The 17,082-nt window shown below is 41.3% G+C and overlaps 1 long non-coding RNA gene across 1 annotated transcript in view; it reads right to left on the reverse strand.

The window, feature by feature from the left end:
* LOC143273897 (uncharacterized) overlaps positions 1-17,082 on the reverse strand; it is a 24,703-nt gene continuing 7,621 nt past the window's right edge. The window contains exons 2-3 of the long non-coding RNA XR_013052180.1: positions 5,561-5,742; positions 1-4,037 (exon numbers count right to left, since the gene is read on the reverse strand). This is a non-coding gene — a long non-coding RNA (uncharacterized LOC143273897). The remainder of the gene's footprint in view (positions 4,038-5,560; positions 5,743-17,082) is intronic.

The raw sequence follows: 17,082 nt of genomic DNA on the forward strand, positions 1-17,082 counted from the left end.
CGTCAAGGCCTCGTTTATTGACTGGGTGTTAGAGCTTATAAACAGGGCTTCAGGTAGGGAGGGGGAGCAGGAGTGAGGAGAGGACAAAGAAAATTCCTAAGGAGGGTCAGCAGGAGGTCGCTTTGGTCCCAGGCCCCTGCAGCTAGCTGATTTAAAGAGGTTTATTTAATCCTACATTCCTAGGTTAGACTAAAAGCCTCCTATTTACACGAGGCTTGATAAATCGTGGCAGGTAACACAAGGTTCAAGACACCGCTGTCCAGAGTCGGTCTCCAACAGTTCCCCCTCTTTTCTCAAAAATGGACCAAGTCCATGTGATCGGGGTTGTGGAGGTCCGAGAGAGCCTCTGTCTTAGGCTATACAGGGGGACTCCCACGCATGGCAGGTGCCATGTTGAGCCGGTCTCAACGACCTCTGTATGCTGTTGTCTCCTGCGTGGGCCCTGTACTATTCCCGTCATTGAGTACTCTCTAGCAAGACCGTGGGGACATTAGGGCTTTAGGACACTGAATCTGAGTCCTTGATGGGGCTCCTGGCCAGCCGCCTCGGAATCTACTCTGTGATAATGAATCGAGACATGTCGTGGTAAGGCCGAATCAATCTGATTTTTGATAAACTGAGTCAACCGCTGAAAGGCCCAGGGACCAAAGGTAATGAGAAGGAGATGGAAAATAATCAGGGGGGCCAGGAGGGTGGGGATCAGGGTAGAACGCCAAGGGGATTCTTTAAAGCTTTTATATAGAAGGGCAATCCCTGCTCCTAAGAGCAAGAGCTGCATCTTACTGAAGCCCCATAAAGGCTAATAAAGGAAAAACCCACAAGATTACAATTCCCATACAATTTCGTTTCACAAGATCATGGTCTGGGTACAGAGTGATCACAGATGGGTAATTTGCATCAACAGGTACATTTTTCATGAAACCTCAAGGGAGGGGTATCAAGGCGGGAGTGGAGTTTACACAAAGGTCACAGTGGTCCTTCCTGGAACACCTGCAACTATCCCAGTCACAGTTGAGCACATCTCTTAACAGAAATCTCTTTACATTGTTATATGGTTGCAGGGGAGATTGAACAATGGCTAAGTCAGGTTGCTCTTGGAACTAGATTTTTAGTTTCTCATTTCTTGGTGCTTGAAGTTTTCTCTTTTCCTGAGGCTTGGGGGTGTAAGCCTGAAGGGCTAGGGTCTTTCACTCCCCCATTTCTTTTTGGCAAATTTTAATCTTAAAATTATGGCATTACATTTGGTACCTCATGGCCTATTTTAGTAACTCATGGCCTGTAATGGCCATGCATAGTTCATGTATAATTAACCATCTGGTCTCTATGCCAGGGAGTTTTCTTTTGACCCAGCATTTCAGCCTTTTTTGAACAAGGAAAATGGGACGATGTATTTTCTTTCTGGAACTGCTTCAAGCTGGCATTGGGGCGTTGTTATCAGGGCCCCTCCCCCAAAAGGCTGAAAAGCTGGTCAAAGACTGGGCAGGGGGCATTTGTCAGTAGCATGTAGCTGCCTGACACCATAGTGACAGAGAAGAATCATGTTAGCTGGGCTGGTCCACGTTAGCCTTTAGCACGTCCGGAGTCCACAGTCATCTGGAGTGGTGGCGTCAGCAACTGAAACTTGGAGGTGTCTGCCAGCCAAGTAGAAATCTGTTGAGACAGATTTAAACTAGGAACAGAGGTTAAAATTTATGAACTTATTTGAAACTTGAGGTCCATACCCTTAGTGATGGGGAAAGCACTAATCCCAAGACCAGGAGAGAGGAAAAATACCATCTTTAGGAATACTTATCTGGGGTTCTTTCGACCATCTATGTTTTTATGACTCTTTTGATCCTTTGAGGCCTTTTTGCAGAATGACATAAAAGTTTTAGATACATTAGTATTACCAATCTGTACTAAAATCCATATTGTAGACAAAGCAGATAATGGGTATCTGTAAAACAGCAGAAAGTAGACTTATACCTTTGAGTCCCAACAAGAACTACAGATTTGGGCATTTTACTTCTGTCCAGAAAGCCAGGTATAAATTGGACATAGATTTTTGGCCTGGTGAAAAGCACTTTTAGGTTTACATTTAGACATATCTAGAACAGGAGAGTAATCTGAAAACATATCTTATTTTAGACTCATATCCGAACCTTTATGATTTATTTAAATTTTTACATCTTAGAACATTTTCTTTTAAAATGAGCTAAAAGGCTAGCTATGGCCTTGCAGAAGGATCTGGTTGATGCTGCCATGCTGACAAAGTTAGAGCTAGCCTAGCCATCAGTACTATCAGAAATCTGAGAAGGATAAACTATATTTGAGTGCAGACCAAGAAGCTTTCAATCCTATAAATTACAGTGATCAATCCCTACCCAGGTCTCTATAGCGTTGGAGGTACCAGTCAGAACAACATCAATCTTCTACCACCATCAAGCCCATAAGGCAGAGTACCTTTTCTGTGGAATAGGGACACAGAAGACTGACAGTGTCCTACCACTTGTCCACAGTCTGGGCTGGGTCCTGGAGGCAGGTGTTGCATTGGGGCATCTTGCCCTGTGGTCAGTGTCGTTCGCAATTCAGGTGGCGTCTTCTTGTCATTCCATATCTTCTTTGGAGACCTTGGGAGTCATTGCTAGGAGCTGGGGAGCTGGGAGTCTCTGTTTCCGATAGTAAGTTTTTAATCAAATAATTTAAATGTCATATTCATCAGATCATTGACAGGTTTGAGGACCATTATCTATTAAATGTATCTGAGCCAAACAAATCTAGGCCTAATCTTGAAAATATCTCTAAGTTTGGTAATAATGACCAGGCTAATTTGTTTTCCTATAGATATATTAGTCAAATATACCTTTCAGTTTGTTTTATTTTAAATAGAACCGTTTATGCTTTAAACTAGTATCTGGATAGCCAGATGACTAGTATTAACTTGTATTCCTTAACATAAAGAACATGCAAACTCGGACATTCAAAACCAAACATACATGTGGCCACATTTTCATTCATACCTGCAGAATAGACAGACATTTTTTTAAAACTATGACCCTTTGGAGTCTCCATGTAACAGCAGAATAACAAGAGAAAGAAATTTGAAACATGTTTACTTAAACTTTAAAGTTAGACCTTAAAGTTTTATTATATTTTTTAAACCCTCATGACATGCTTAAGCCTTTAAATTTTTACATCTTAAACTGTTTCCTCATATCAAAAATCATTTATCTAAACTTTTATCTTAACTAACAATAATTTGAAACCAATTTTCTTAAATGATGGCAAGTATTTGTAACACATTGCACTCAAATGACCAAAACCCATGTAAATTTTTATTTTTCCTGTGGAAACAAAAGCATAATTTCCCCAGTATCTTGAACTGGTAATTTAACATTTCTTTATCAAGCAATATCAGTGTTATGCCCAGATCACATCCCCAAAGAAGCCACTGGAGACCTCAGGTACAGAATGCAAAAGCAAGGTTTATACAAATGAAGTTTACAAGCCTCGGCAGGGGGGCTAGTTCCAAACCTCTCACACACAGCAGGGAGGTTGGAAGGAGCACACGCCTTTCTTTGTGAAGCTAATACAGACCACATAATTTATCTCCCACCGCCCGTGTCCCTCTTTAGGTTCATATCAGTAGTTTTTCATGTTATCTTTATTTCTCATTTGTTTAGCAACCGTGTTTAGGGGTTTTATGAGCTGTCTCCCGGGTTTGGGGAATTTGGGGAGTTTGGGATGTTTTATGACCACTTAGTCTCTGTCAGATGGTCATATATCCTAACTCTGTGTTTTCTTAAGTTTCTGTAGTTGATAAAGCCACCTGGAAAAGGGCGTCTAAGTTCTTATCTACATTTAAAAATCCTGGTTTTAGCTTCTCTTTGTCTGTAGGGGATGAAGTTGGGGGGGGTGGTTACCGAGGTTTCGCAATCAGGACAGAGAAGGGTTAACAAGAGAAATTCCTGGCTGGCAGAAGAGACTTTGAAGTTATCACAGTAAAGGAAGGGAGGGGGAGCAGTGGTCATAAAGTATGTCTTTGGCTGCCAGTGTTCCTGAAAAAAAAAAAAGTTTTTGTTAACTCCTCTGACTAAAGTCAGATTCTCTGTTCAGTGTTCACACAGTTTTGTCAGTTGCAGGCAGCCATTGCCCTGTCCAGAGCAGGACATGAGAATCTTAGCCCACCTGTACTGAGAGCACAAACCCCCACCCTCGTGAGAGCAGCCAGCTGCCTGCAGTCCTGATAGCAAGAGAGCTAGGGAGGGAGGGAGGTGGCCCTCGCTGTGCCTCTCTCTCCTCCCCCCAGGAAAATAAGGGAGATGAGTAGCAGAAACAGATGACATTTACACAGACAATCCAAGTACCAGCACATCAGCACTGAGATGATGATGGCCTCACTCACAGCAAGCAAGCCCCTCGATTGTGGCTCGCACATCCTTCTGGCAAAGGTTTAGTGAAGAAGAAGGGGACTGTCCCATAGCGTCCGTCACAGTCAAGTCAACAATGAGAACAGTTAACACACTACACACAAGACCAAGGGCACACGAAAGAAAAACTTTGCCCCAACGAGACAACCAACAAAGCTCCAAGAACAATGACAGCCTGATGTGCTCTGTGGAGAGTGACCCTCCAGGCTCAATCACACCAAAAACAATCCAGATCAAACAGACATCAGGGGGCTTTCACATCCCTGCCAGTCAGACATGTACCTTATTTCTTGGAAGAGAAACAGAGTGTAAAGTAACAATGACCACAATAAAACATACAAAAAACCCCACAAAATGTCTCTAACAATTTCCCAGAACAAAATACAAAGTGGCACTTCCTCCCACCATGGAGAAAGGTACCCAAAGATGCTCCTCTCCTGAGCACTCCCTGGAGGAGACTCCTAAAATCAAATGGTCACCTCTGAGGTGGCCCCAAATGGCTCGGGACTAGGGGGTCCCTTGCCCAAATCAGGGAATGAGACGTCTCTCTTTCCCTCCCAGGATCACTGTCCGGACACGTCTGTCCCAGTGAGAGCCTGCAAAGTACAAATCAGTCGACTGGCACAAAACTTAAGGACACAAGACAGAGACAGAGACAAGACAGAGAGCGCTCTTACCGGTAGATGTCAATAAATCTCTGGACCCTTGAGGGTCCCGGTGGGGTCTTTTGGTCTTTTGTTCAATGTGATTTGTGACAACCTCACTCTTACCATCTTCTGGGACAGACACATCATTTAATAGGTCCTCAGCAAGTGCCAGAAGATGTGACACCCTACTATTTTTTTCTGAATCCTTTAAAACATCTCTGATTACTCCATAGAAACTAAAGAATGCATCGAGGACGTTCTCTCAGTCCTTAAGTAAGTTACTGATATCCTTTCCAACTTTATTCCACGTCAAAGGGTGGATGCCCAGGCCATTAATAACCAGCCAGGGACATTTTTCTTCCACGAAACAGAAAAACTTAGTTAAATCTTTTTTTCTTTCTTTGTTTTTGACTCTTATTCCCCTCTCCCTGAAATCTTCATTTCCTTAATGAAGAGAGCCTCTTTAGAGAGTACTTTACCCATTGATTGATGAATGGCACTTACCTCAAGGCTGCCCGCGGCGCACGAGTGATGCTGTTGGGGCACCTCTACCCTAGTGAGAATGGCCAGACCCCGTTTTCTCTTTGCCGTCCAGTAGTGAGCCGCCGTGCCTCGAGCCCCACGTTCGGGCGCCACTTGACCCGTCCAGCAGGCCAGGTTATTCGAGGGTCTCGAGGAGGGGACACCTGTGAATCAATGGGGGGTGAGAGGGAAAGGAGACCAAGCGTGTGAAGAAAGACAAAGCAGTCTGAGTTGCGTCAAGGCCTCGTTTATTGACTGGGTGTTAGAGCTTATAAACAGGGCTTCGGGTAGGGAGGGGGAGCAGGAGTGAGGAGAGGACAAAGAAAATTCCTAAGGAGGGTCAGCAGGAGGTCGCTTTGGTCCCAGGCCCCTGCAGCTAGCTGATTTAAAGAAGTTTATTTAATCCTACATTCCTAGGTTAGACTAAAAGCCTCCCATTTACACGAGGCTTGATAAATCGTGGCAGGTAACACAAGGTTCAAGACACCGCTGTCCAGAGTCGGTCTCCAACACTTACTAACTTTATAGACCTCTAACTCCTTACCTACCACTTCTAGGAATCTTTAGATAACCTGTGTGCTGACAGCTATGTACAGCCAAAGTTCAAGCCTCCCTGTAATTATCGTCATTGGCAGCATCCGGCCAGGTCCATCCCCAGATGGAGGAAAGTACCTTGTCAGAGATACCTCTGTACTCTCTAAGAACAGACTTAAGCGCCGGGCAGTGGTGGCACACGCCTTTAATCCCAGCACTCGGGAGGCAGAGGCAGGCAGATCTTTGTGAGTTCGAGGCCAGCCTGGTCTACAGAGTGAGATCCAGGAAAGCTACACAAAGAAACCCTGTCTCAAAAAACAAAAACAAAGCAAAACAAAAGAACAGACTTAAGCTTGCAGACTACCCGTTTGAGAAGGCCTGGCAGATGTGCCAATTAAGCTTAATTTCCTCCTTTTCCAAATCTTACCTCTAGTTCCAGATCTCCCTTTAACTATCACCAGAAGCATCTAGCTGTACACAGGTTGCCTAGCAACCAAGCATACTTTGCCCCACCCTGCAGAAAAAACGGCAGATAGTTTGGACAGACAAGAGCCACAGGAAAAAAGGAGGCAGTTTTATTTTCTCCCATTGATCCAGCAACTTATAGACTCTTAACATTTTCTACCAATCACGTTTAAGATTATAGTTGAGCACATAAGATCCCTCTTCTTAGATATTACCCGAATTTAGCCCTTAGTTAATTCATTTCCCCATAGTCACTTCCCTTTGGGGTTGCAAATGATGATTAACAATTACTGCCCCTCTGTGTGATTCTTACCACCCCTCCATTTGACCCTGGAAGCCTGGCTTTCCACTGCCAAGGGATTACTGCTTCTAAGTGTACATATAGCAGGACTCCCAGGGCACAGGAGGACAGAGAAGATTTGGAAGAATACATGATTGGATTAAGAGCTCGGTGTACTGAGATTCTATTTCCTGAAAATAGTCCTTGCTGTTCATAGTTCTCTCTCCTGAGACCCTGGGATGTATAATATTAAGGCTGGTCCTTCTAATATTATATGTTATTCTCCTCTATGCTGTGAAAAGATCAACTGAAACATGACTGTGGTTTTCTACCCTTTTCCAAGTCATACATAGACAGGGAAGGTTGCTGCTCCTCCTAGGCTCAAGTTGAGGCTCCTTTAAGAACTGAGAGGGGGGAAAAAGGAACTTAGCATGAAGACACAGCATGGGACCAATGCCAAATTCAACTTCTGGTTCAGGTGCCCAGCTCAGTCACCTACTGGGATTCCCATCCATTTGCACCAGGAAATCCATACCCACAGCTCCTGCTTGCCATGTGACCATCCAATCCACAGCTTTGGAATCCTCCCTAGGTTCCTTAGTAATATTTCTCTCCTAATAAAAAGGTTCAAATATCTGGGGCTCCAGAGATGACTCAGATGTTAAGAGCACTTGCTCTTGCAGAGGACCCAGTTTTTATTCCCAGAACCTACACAATAGCTTACAACCACATGTAACTCCATTTCCAAGGGATCCATCAATATCTCCTGGACACCGTGGGTGTGAGTTGCACAGGCATACATGCAAGAAAAGCATTCAAACGCATAAAATTTTAATAAGATATAAGCCTAAAAGAAAATGAGATTCAGGCCAGGCGGCAGCCAGCAGAGACATACAGGCCCAGCGGCAGCCCACAGAGGTAGACAGGCCACACAGAGAAGACAAGCAGATGCAGGTAGGTCCTCAGTAGCGGCCCACAGAGGTAGACGGGCCCGGCGGCAGCCAGCAGAGACATACAGGCCCAGTGGTGACCTGCAGAGGTAGATGGGCCCGGCAGCAGTGACTAGCAGAGGTAGGTAGGCCCACGGCTTCAGCCGGCAGAGACATACAGGCCCTGCGGCAGCTGGGAGAGGCATACAGGCCTGGTGGCAGCCCTCATAAACAAACAGACCCAGCAGCAGCTGACAGGGACATACAGGCCTGGCGGCGGACCACAGAGGTAGACAGGCCCTGCGACGGAGACAAGCAGACGCAGCTTGGAACAGGGACACCTCTAACCCCAAAACCCGGGGAAGAAGCTATCTCCTTGGGACGGAACCAGAACGAATCTGAACACTCCCTCTGAGGACAACCCAGGGCCCAGCTGCTGATCCTGTGAAACCCAACAACTTGGAGATGTTGGTGAGACTACCCTGCTCAGCTGAAACCCATCTGGGAGAGGATTCAGATGCCTACAGTTTGAAGTCTGAAGAAACAAGATCAGCTGAGGAGTTGACAAATGAACAAAACGTGACCTAGGAACACAGAAGAAGGTGATGCCCAGCCACTAAACCAGATCACCAGAATCATAAGTATATAATTCACCGACTGAGATCAGCTGCCCCTAAAGAAATAGCCCAATAGCACCAATTTAACCAAGAACTCAACTAAACCAAGACTAAAAATTAGAACAAGAGAGGCACTCAGACACAGACACCACCTGCACCGCACAGAGGAAGAAATGAGTAGACGCCAGTGCAAAAATACAGGCAACAACATAAAGACCTATATGGCAACATCAGAACTTAGTGATTCTACACCTGCAAGATCTGAACATACCAAGACAGAAGAAACAGAAGAAATCAACCCTAAAAATGACTTTAAGAAGATGATAGAGGCCCTTAAAGAAGAAATAAAACATTCCCTCAAAGAGGAAATAAAAACTTTCCTTAAAGAGGAAATGAAAAACTCCCTTAAAGAGTAAATAAGAACTTCCCTTAGAGAGGAAATGAAAAACTCCATTAAAGAGGAAATAAAAAAAACTCCCTTAAAGAAATGGAAGAAAAAAAAACGAACAAAAAATTGGAAGAAATCAAATCAAGCCAAGAAAAAGCAATGAAACAGATGAAAGAAACATTCCAAGATCTGAAAAATGAATTTGAGACAATAAAGAAAACACATGCTGAGGGAATGCTGGAAATAGAAATCCTGACTAAATGAACAGGAACTACAGAAACAAGCATAACCAACCGATTGCAAGAGATGGAACAGAGAAACTCTGACACTGAAGACACAATTGAGAAAATAGATTCATCAGTCAAAGAAAACACTAAAGACAAAAAAGTCGTAACACAAAACGTCCAGGAAATTTGGGACACCATGAAAAGACCAAACCTAAGAATAATAGGGATAGAAGAAGGAGAAGAATACCAACTCAAAGGCACAGAAAACATATTCAACAAAATCATAGAAGAAAACTTTCCTAACCTAAAGAAAGAAATACCTATGAAGATACAAGAAGCTTACAGAAGACCGAATAGGCTGGATCCAAAAAAAAAAAAAAAAGTCCCCTCACCACATAATAATCAAAACACTAAACACACAGAACAAAGAAAAAATATTAAGAGCCGCAAAGGAAAAAGACCAAGTAACATATAAAGGCAAACCCATCAGAATAACACCAGACTACTCAATAGAGACTATGAAAACTAGAAGATCATGGACAAATCTCATGCAGACACTAAGAGACCACGGATGCCAACCCAAACTATTATACCCAGCAAAACTCTCAATCACCATAGGAGGAGTAAACAAAATATTCCAGGATAAAACCAGATTTAATCAATACCTGTCCACAAACCCAGCCCTACCGAAAGCACTAGAAGGGAAAATCCAACCCAAAGAAGCTAAATACATCTATGAAAAATCAAGCAATAGATAATCCCACACCAACATACACCACAGGACAACACAACACAACCACAAAAAATAACAGGAATTAACAATCACTGGTCATTAATATCCATCAATATCAATGGTCTCAACTCACCTATAAAAAAACACAGGTAACAGAAGGGATAAGAAAACAGGACCCATCCATCTGCTGCATACAAGAAACACACCTTAACTTCAAAGACAGATACTACCTCTGAGTAAAGGGCTGGGAAAAGGCTTTCCAAGCAAATGGACCTAAGAAACAAGCTGGTGTAGCTATCCTAATATCTAATAAAATAGACTTCAAACTAAAATCAATCAAAAGAGATCAGGATGGACATTACATATTTAACACGGGAAAAATCCACCAAGATGAAGTCTCGATTCTAAACATTTATGCTCCAAATACAAAAGCACCCACATTCATAAAAGAAACACTACTAAAGTTTAAAATGCACATCAAACCCCACACATTAGTAGTGGGAGATTTTAACACACAACTCTCACCAAAAGACAGATCTACCAGACTGAAACTTAACAAAGAAATAGAGGACCTAAGAGATGCTATGACTCAAATGGACCTAATAGATATCTACAGAACATTCCATCCTAACACAAAAGAATATACCTTCTTCTCAGCACCCCATGGAACCTTCTCAAAAATTGACCACATGCCTGGCCACAAAACAAATCTCAACAGATACAAAAAAATTGGAATAACCTCCTGTATCTTATCAGACCACCATGCCTTAAAGTTAGACCTCAACAACAACAAAAATTATAGAAAACCCACAATGTGGTGGTATTCTAATTGTACTGAAATGTGATTTTGATTGTATGTTAATAAATAAAGTTACCCGGGGGTCAGAGCTATTAGAGCCATAGACAGAGTGTGGCAGTGGTGACACACGCCTTTAATCCCATAGATCTCTATGTGTTCAGGGATACAGCCAACATTGGAGACATATGCCTTTAAGACCTAGGGGGCTGTACATTCAGACAGTGGCGAGGCAGTCACGTGTTTGGGTTTACAACCAATGAGGAGGCAGAATGACTGGAAAATCGATTTACAGACAGGAAGTAGCTCTCTTTCGGGAAGCTGGGACACCGCAGGCGGAAGGGTGAGATTTTAGCTCTGAGCTCTGACCTCTCAGCTTTCTCTTTTACATTGTTTCTGTGTTTCTTATTTAATAAGACGGTTGGATACATCAATATCTGGCGCCCAACGTGACAAGAATCCATTAAAAACCGCTTGGCTTGGCGGCAGGTTTGCTTTCCCGCAAGGGCGGCAGACTGGGCGGCCGGCGTCCTAGTCCGAGGGCCGGTTTCCTAGTTCGAGCGGCGGCCCCCTAGTCCTTGGCCTCAGGCCGGACTAACTGAGCTGCTTGCTTAAAGCCTGCTTGCTTAAAGCCGGTGCTACAAACAACTCAGACTTGCCCTGCCGAACAGGGCCCTGCCTGTAAAGCCAACGAATGTGGTTGGAGCTTAAGGAAGCCAGACCCAAGCCTTGACTCGGCACAAGAGGGAACACGTGGCTGGATTTAAGCTTTAGCCAGCTACGCTTTCTTGTGCGTTCTCTCTTTCCTCTCTCTCTCTCTCTCTCTCTCTCTCTCTCTCTCTCTCTCTCTGGATTTACACCTGGGACACTAGGTGGCTGCTTTGAAAATCCCCTCAAATTTCTACTGTTCTACGCAGATTTGGTAAGTCATAACATATCAGATATTTTAAAGGAAACTATCTAAAAGAGAATTTTTCCACATTAAAAAAAATGGGTTTTATGAGTACATTGGAAGAAAATTGGTTTTTGTTCAAAATTTTAGGCAGTCTGACAATAGAACAACTATATAATACTAGTATTGGTGGAATTATGCACCTTATCACTATGCTAATCCACATTTTAATATTTAAAAAGATAGTCAATTTAAGTGCCAGGATAACAGCTTTAGAAGAACTTGTTAAACCTGTAAAAATTCAGACAGAAGAAATTAACAGTGAAGTTATTTCAAGTCGGGATCATAAGGTTGCAGAAAGAAAGCCTGTTTTCACACAGTCACCCTTAATTTATCCTGTAACCGTACAGCAGTTGCCTGATCAAATGGCTACACAAAATATTTGGGCTCCAATGGAAATGTTGGATTTAAAAAGGTTTAAGGAGGCAATAGTATCTTATGGCATGCATTCCCCATATGTAAAGCAAATGTTAAACTCTTGGTCAACATATAATAGGATAGTACCACAGGACTGGCGGGACCTTGCACAAGGTGTTCTGGAACCCAGCCAGAGACTTCAATTTCAGACTTGGTTTAAGGAGGAGGCTAAAAACATAGAAAAACAATGGAGGGATAAAGGAATACAAGTTTGCCAGGATCAGCTTATTGGAGAAGGCCAATATGCTTCAGTACAAACACAATGTTTATATGATGTCCAAACCCTAATTTTATGTCGAACGGCAGCCTTGAATGCATGGGACAGAGTTGAGGAACCAGGAAAAAAATCTGAGTCATTTACAAAGGTGATGCAAGGCCCAAAAGAGTCTTTTACAGATTTTTTACAAAGACTGGCTTCAGCAGTAAAGAGAATGGTCTCGGATTCAGAAGCTGGTAAGGCAATCATTGAATATTTGGCCTTTGAGAATGCGAATGCAGCATGCAAAAGAATAATCAGGCCATTAAGGGCAAGATCTGCACCTATGGAAGATTGGATTAGAGAAACAATTAATGTTGAGGCTGATGAGCATGATGATACGTGGGTAGGAGAAGTAATTTCAAAAGGTTTGAGGAGTGTTAGATGTTTTGGATGTGGAAAGCAAGGACATTTGAAAAGGGACTGTAGACAGGTCATTCCCAGAAACAATGTTTCTTCAAGGAACAATAGCAACAGAATGCCCCTTCCTTCTGGAGTATGCAGAAGGTGTGGTAAGGGAAAACACTGGACCAACGAATGTAGATCAACAAAGGACAGACAGGGTAATCCTTTGCCTCAGTCTTCGGGAAACTCCAAGAGGGGCCTCGCACAAGCCCCCAGTGCAAATCCAGTTCAAACCTTTCCTGCAGCCATAGAGGAAATCCCTGCTCTGGAGAACGATTAAATAACCAAATGCCTATTGGAATAAATCATGCTGGTCAGGATGATGAAACAGAGAGAATAGCAAATTCAGGAGAAAACATAAAGAAAATTTTTTGGCAAACTTCTATTAATGAACAAAGACCAAAATTAACGATAAAAATAAATGGTGTTTTGTTGTCTGGTCTGGTAGACACAGGTGCGGACGTTACCATAATTGCACCAGAATTTTGGCATCCAACTTGGCCTCTTCAGGAGGTAAACGTTCAACTGTTAGGAATTGGGACATTATCTCAGGTGAAACAGAGTGCAAGATGGCTCGAATGTATAGGTCCAGAAGGACAGAGAGGAAAATTAAAACCATATGTGGCTAACATAACTATGAACCTGTGGGGTAGAGACTTGTTGCAACAATGGAATACTCAGATTAACATCCCTCCAATCTCAGAAACAAATCATAAACTAACACATGTTACTGAGAGAAATATTAGAAGATATTATTCTAATGAGTGGTCACCAGCCATCCATATTATACAAGAACAGGGCACAATAACTGATGATCTTCCAAGACACCAACAGCTCTACCTTTAAAATGGTTAACAGACAAGCCTGTATGGGTCCAGCAATGGCCTTTAACAACAGAGAAACTTCAGGCTTTAGAAGAGCTGGTAGAAGAACAGTTAAATGCTCAGCATATTGAAGAATCAACCAGCCCTTGGAATTCTCCTGTATTTGTTATTAAAAAGAAATCTGGTAAATGGAGAATGGTAACAGACCTTAGAGCAATTAACAAAGTAATTCAGCCAATGGGCTCTCTACAATCTGGGATGCCTTTGCCTACTCTGTTACCAAAAGGATGGCCTCTCATAGTTATTGATTTAAAAGACTGTTTCTTTTCAATACCCTTACAAGAAAAAGACAGAGAAAGATTTGCTTTTACAGTGCCTACTTATAATAATTCTCAACCGGTTAAAAGATTTCAATGGAGGGTCCTCCCACAGGGAATGTTGAATAGCCCAACTCTGTGCCAATACTTTGTACAACAGCCATTGGAAGTGATACGTAAAAAATTTCCTAAATCTATAATTTATCATTATATGGACGATATTTTACTAGCTGACTCAAATGCAGATACTTTAGAAATAATGTTTGAAGAAGTAAAGAAAATTTTGCCTTGCTGGGGATTACAAATTGCTCCTGAAAAGATACAAAGAGGAGATTCTATTAATTATTTAGGATATAAAATAGAGCTACAAAAAATTAGACCCCAAAAGGTGCAAATTCGGAGAGATAGACTACAGACTCTTAATGACTTTCAAAGATTATTTGGAGATATTTCTCATCTACGAACTATTGTTGGGGTAAAAAATGATGAACTGACTAATTTGTTCAAAACCTTAGAAGGTGACAAAGACTTAAATAGTCCAAGAGAATTATCACCTGAAGCTGAGAAAGAATTAGCCTTGGTAGAAAAGAAAGTGCATGAAGGACACGTGGATCGTATTGATCCAAAGTTGGATTGCATTTTGGTTATTTTTCCTTCTAGGCGTTCTCCTACTGGAATATTAATGCAGAGGGAAGATATTATATTGGAATGGATATTCTTACCAAATAAACCAAATAAAAAATTAAAAACTTATGTGGAAAAAATCTCTGACTTGATTTACAAAGGAAAACTGAGACTTTGTCAATTAGCAGGCATAGACCCAGCAGAAATTGTCGTACCATTAACTAAGGAGGACATTGAAAAATTATGGAAAGGAAGTGAACCTTGGCAAAGAGCTTGCAGTAATTTTTTGGGAGAAATTAACAGCAAATATCCCAAAAGCAATAGAATTGATCTTATAAAGAGAGCTGATTGGATCTTGCCTCGAATTGTACGGCAAAAACCCATATCTGGAGTTCGTACATTTTATACAGATGCCAACAAAGAAGGAAAGGCAGGTTACAAATCAGAAAATTTAAGTAAAGTGGTTCAAAGTCCGTATAATTCAGTTCAAAAATCAGAATTGTATGCTATTCTGTTGGTATTAATGGATTTTTCAGAACCTCTCAACATAGTAACTGACTCTCAGTATGCTGAAAGAGTGGTGTTACATATTGAGACTGCAGAATTTATCCCTGATGCTTCAGAATTAACTTCACTATTTATTCAATTACAAGATACAATCAGGAAAAGGAATCATCCTTTATATATAACTCACATTCGATCCCATACTGGTCTGCCAGGCCCTCTAGCACAAGGCAATGATGAGATTGATAAATTATTGATAGGAAATGTGCTGGAAGCCTCAGAATTTCATAAAAAACATCACGTCAATAGTAAAGGTTTAAAAAATGATTTTTCCATAACCTGGCAACAAGCCAAAGAAATAGTAAAGAAATGTCCTACTTGTTCCTTCTATAATCAAATGCCATTACCAGCAGGATGTAACCCAAAGGGTACTCAGAGAAATGAAATCTGGCAGATGGACGTGTTTCACTTTGCAGAATTTGGAAAATTGAAATATGTACACCCCACTATCGATACTTATTCAGGATTTCAATGGGCAACTGCTTTGAGTTCTGAAAAAGCTGATTCTGTAATCACTCATTTGCTAGAAGTTATGGCCATCATGGGTATACCTACACAAATCAAAACTGACAATGCTCCATCATATGTCTCTGTTAAAATGAAACAGTTTTTTGCTTATTACAATATAAAGCATATTACAGGTATACCACATAATCCTACAGGTCAAGCAGTTATAGAAAGATCAAACAGAACTCTAAAGGATATGCTAAATAAACAGAAATGGGTAACAAAAACTTCCAGAAATAGACTGCATAATGCTCTTCTAATTTTGAATTTTCTGAATGCCAATGAGAAAGGAACAACAGCTGCAGAGAGACATTGGATAATAGAAAAAACTACAGAATTAAATCAGCCTATATACTTTAAGGATGTGCTGACCTCAGAATGGAAACCAGGGTATGTATTATATTGGGGACGAGGTTTTGCTTTTGTTTCTACAGGAGAAGATAAGCTGTGGGTACCATCAAAATTGATAAAGGTTCGATTTGAACAAGAGAGACCTCTTAATTAGAGGAGGTGATAGTTCATCAACCAGCATGAACATCCAATTTAAACTAACTTGTATCAATAACACATGCCTTTTCATTTAATCAGATAATAACTTGTCAAAAGGAAACATCCCCAAAATTAGTCTTGGGGAAAGGTTTTTGTTTTTGTCTTTTAGGAGAATGAAGGTTAAGGAATTTGAAGAACACTGGACAAATGAGACAACTGAAGAAAAGGGACAAATCATCTATCCCAAGAAACAGAATGAAACGATGTATGGGTATATATTATCTAAAAAATTTTATGTCTTCCTAAATGTTTGTTTCTGCTTTTCTCTAAAGATTTAACACTATTGGTCTTCTAATAGTCCCAGTTCAATTAAAATTTAAAGCTGACTTTGGAGTTGGAGAATGGCTCTCTCCTTCTTTAAACTCAAGCATGTTGTTAAAAGGAAAATGCAAACTCCCTGTATCATGCCAGAATAAAAGAGCCATCTTCTGCTATGGTACAGGACAAAAGCAAAATTAATTAAGGGACTATTCTATTACTAATTTCAACTCTTTGATTTTATTCTGATTCTTTAAACTTTTCTTTAAGTATAAATTTTATATCAAAATTTACAAGATTAATATATATATATATATATACACTTTAAACTTTGTTAAGATATGAATGGTCATATAGAGTACTAACTAATTCTAGAAAAAAGGATAGCTGCATATATATGTTTTTGTGTTCGAGTCTCTTATCAGTTTTCTGCAGGAAATCACGGCCAGGCCTAACATCAACTGATGTCTCCAGGAAGAAGATGGGGCCCCACAACAACAACAATTCCACATGGACAATAATATCATTAAGCTGACAAACATCATCCACAGATCAGCTTTGAACTACAAGGTGCTCAGAGCAATTTTGAGATGACTAGCTGAGGTGATCCAGTCTCAAAGACTACTTGAATAAGGACTTGAGATAAACCCTGAACTTTGGCATTATACACAGACTGGATAATGAAGGAAATAGTTACCTTTCCTAGAATTTGACAATTAACCTAGAATTTTTCTTTCAGGATAACGAAAACTTCGCCCATATCCAGCAGGAAGCAATTTTAAGAATACGACGCCCACATTCCCAAAGAGGCGGTGTGGGGCTGGTGGTTTTTTGGTCTTTTTAATGGGTTTTGGGTCTGGGA

Source organism: Peromyscus maniculatus, chromosome 1, assembly GCF_049852395.1.
Source record: "Peromyscus maniculatus bairdii isolate BWxNUB_F1_BW_parent chromosome 1, HU_Pman_BW_mat_3.1, whole genome shotgun sequence".
NCBI lineage: Eukaryota > Metazoa > Chordata > Mammalia > Rodentia > Cricetidae > Peromyscus > Peromyscus maniculatus.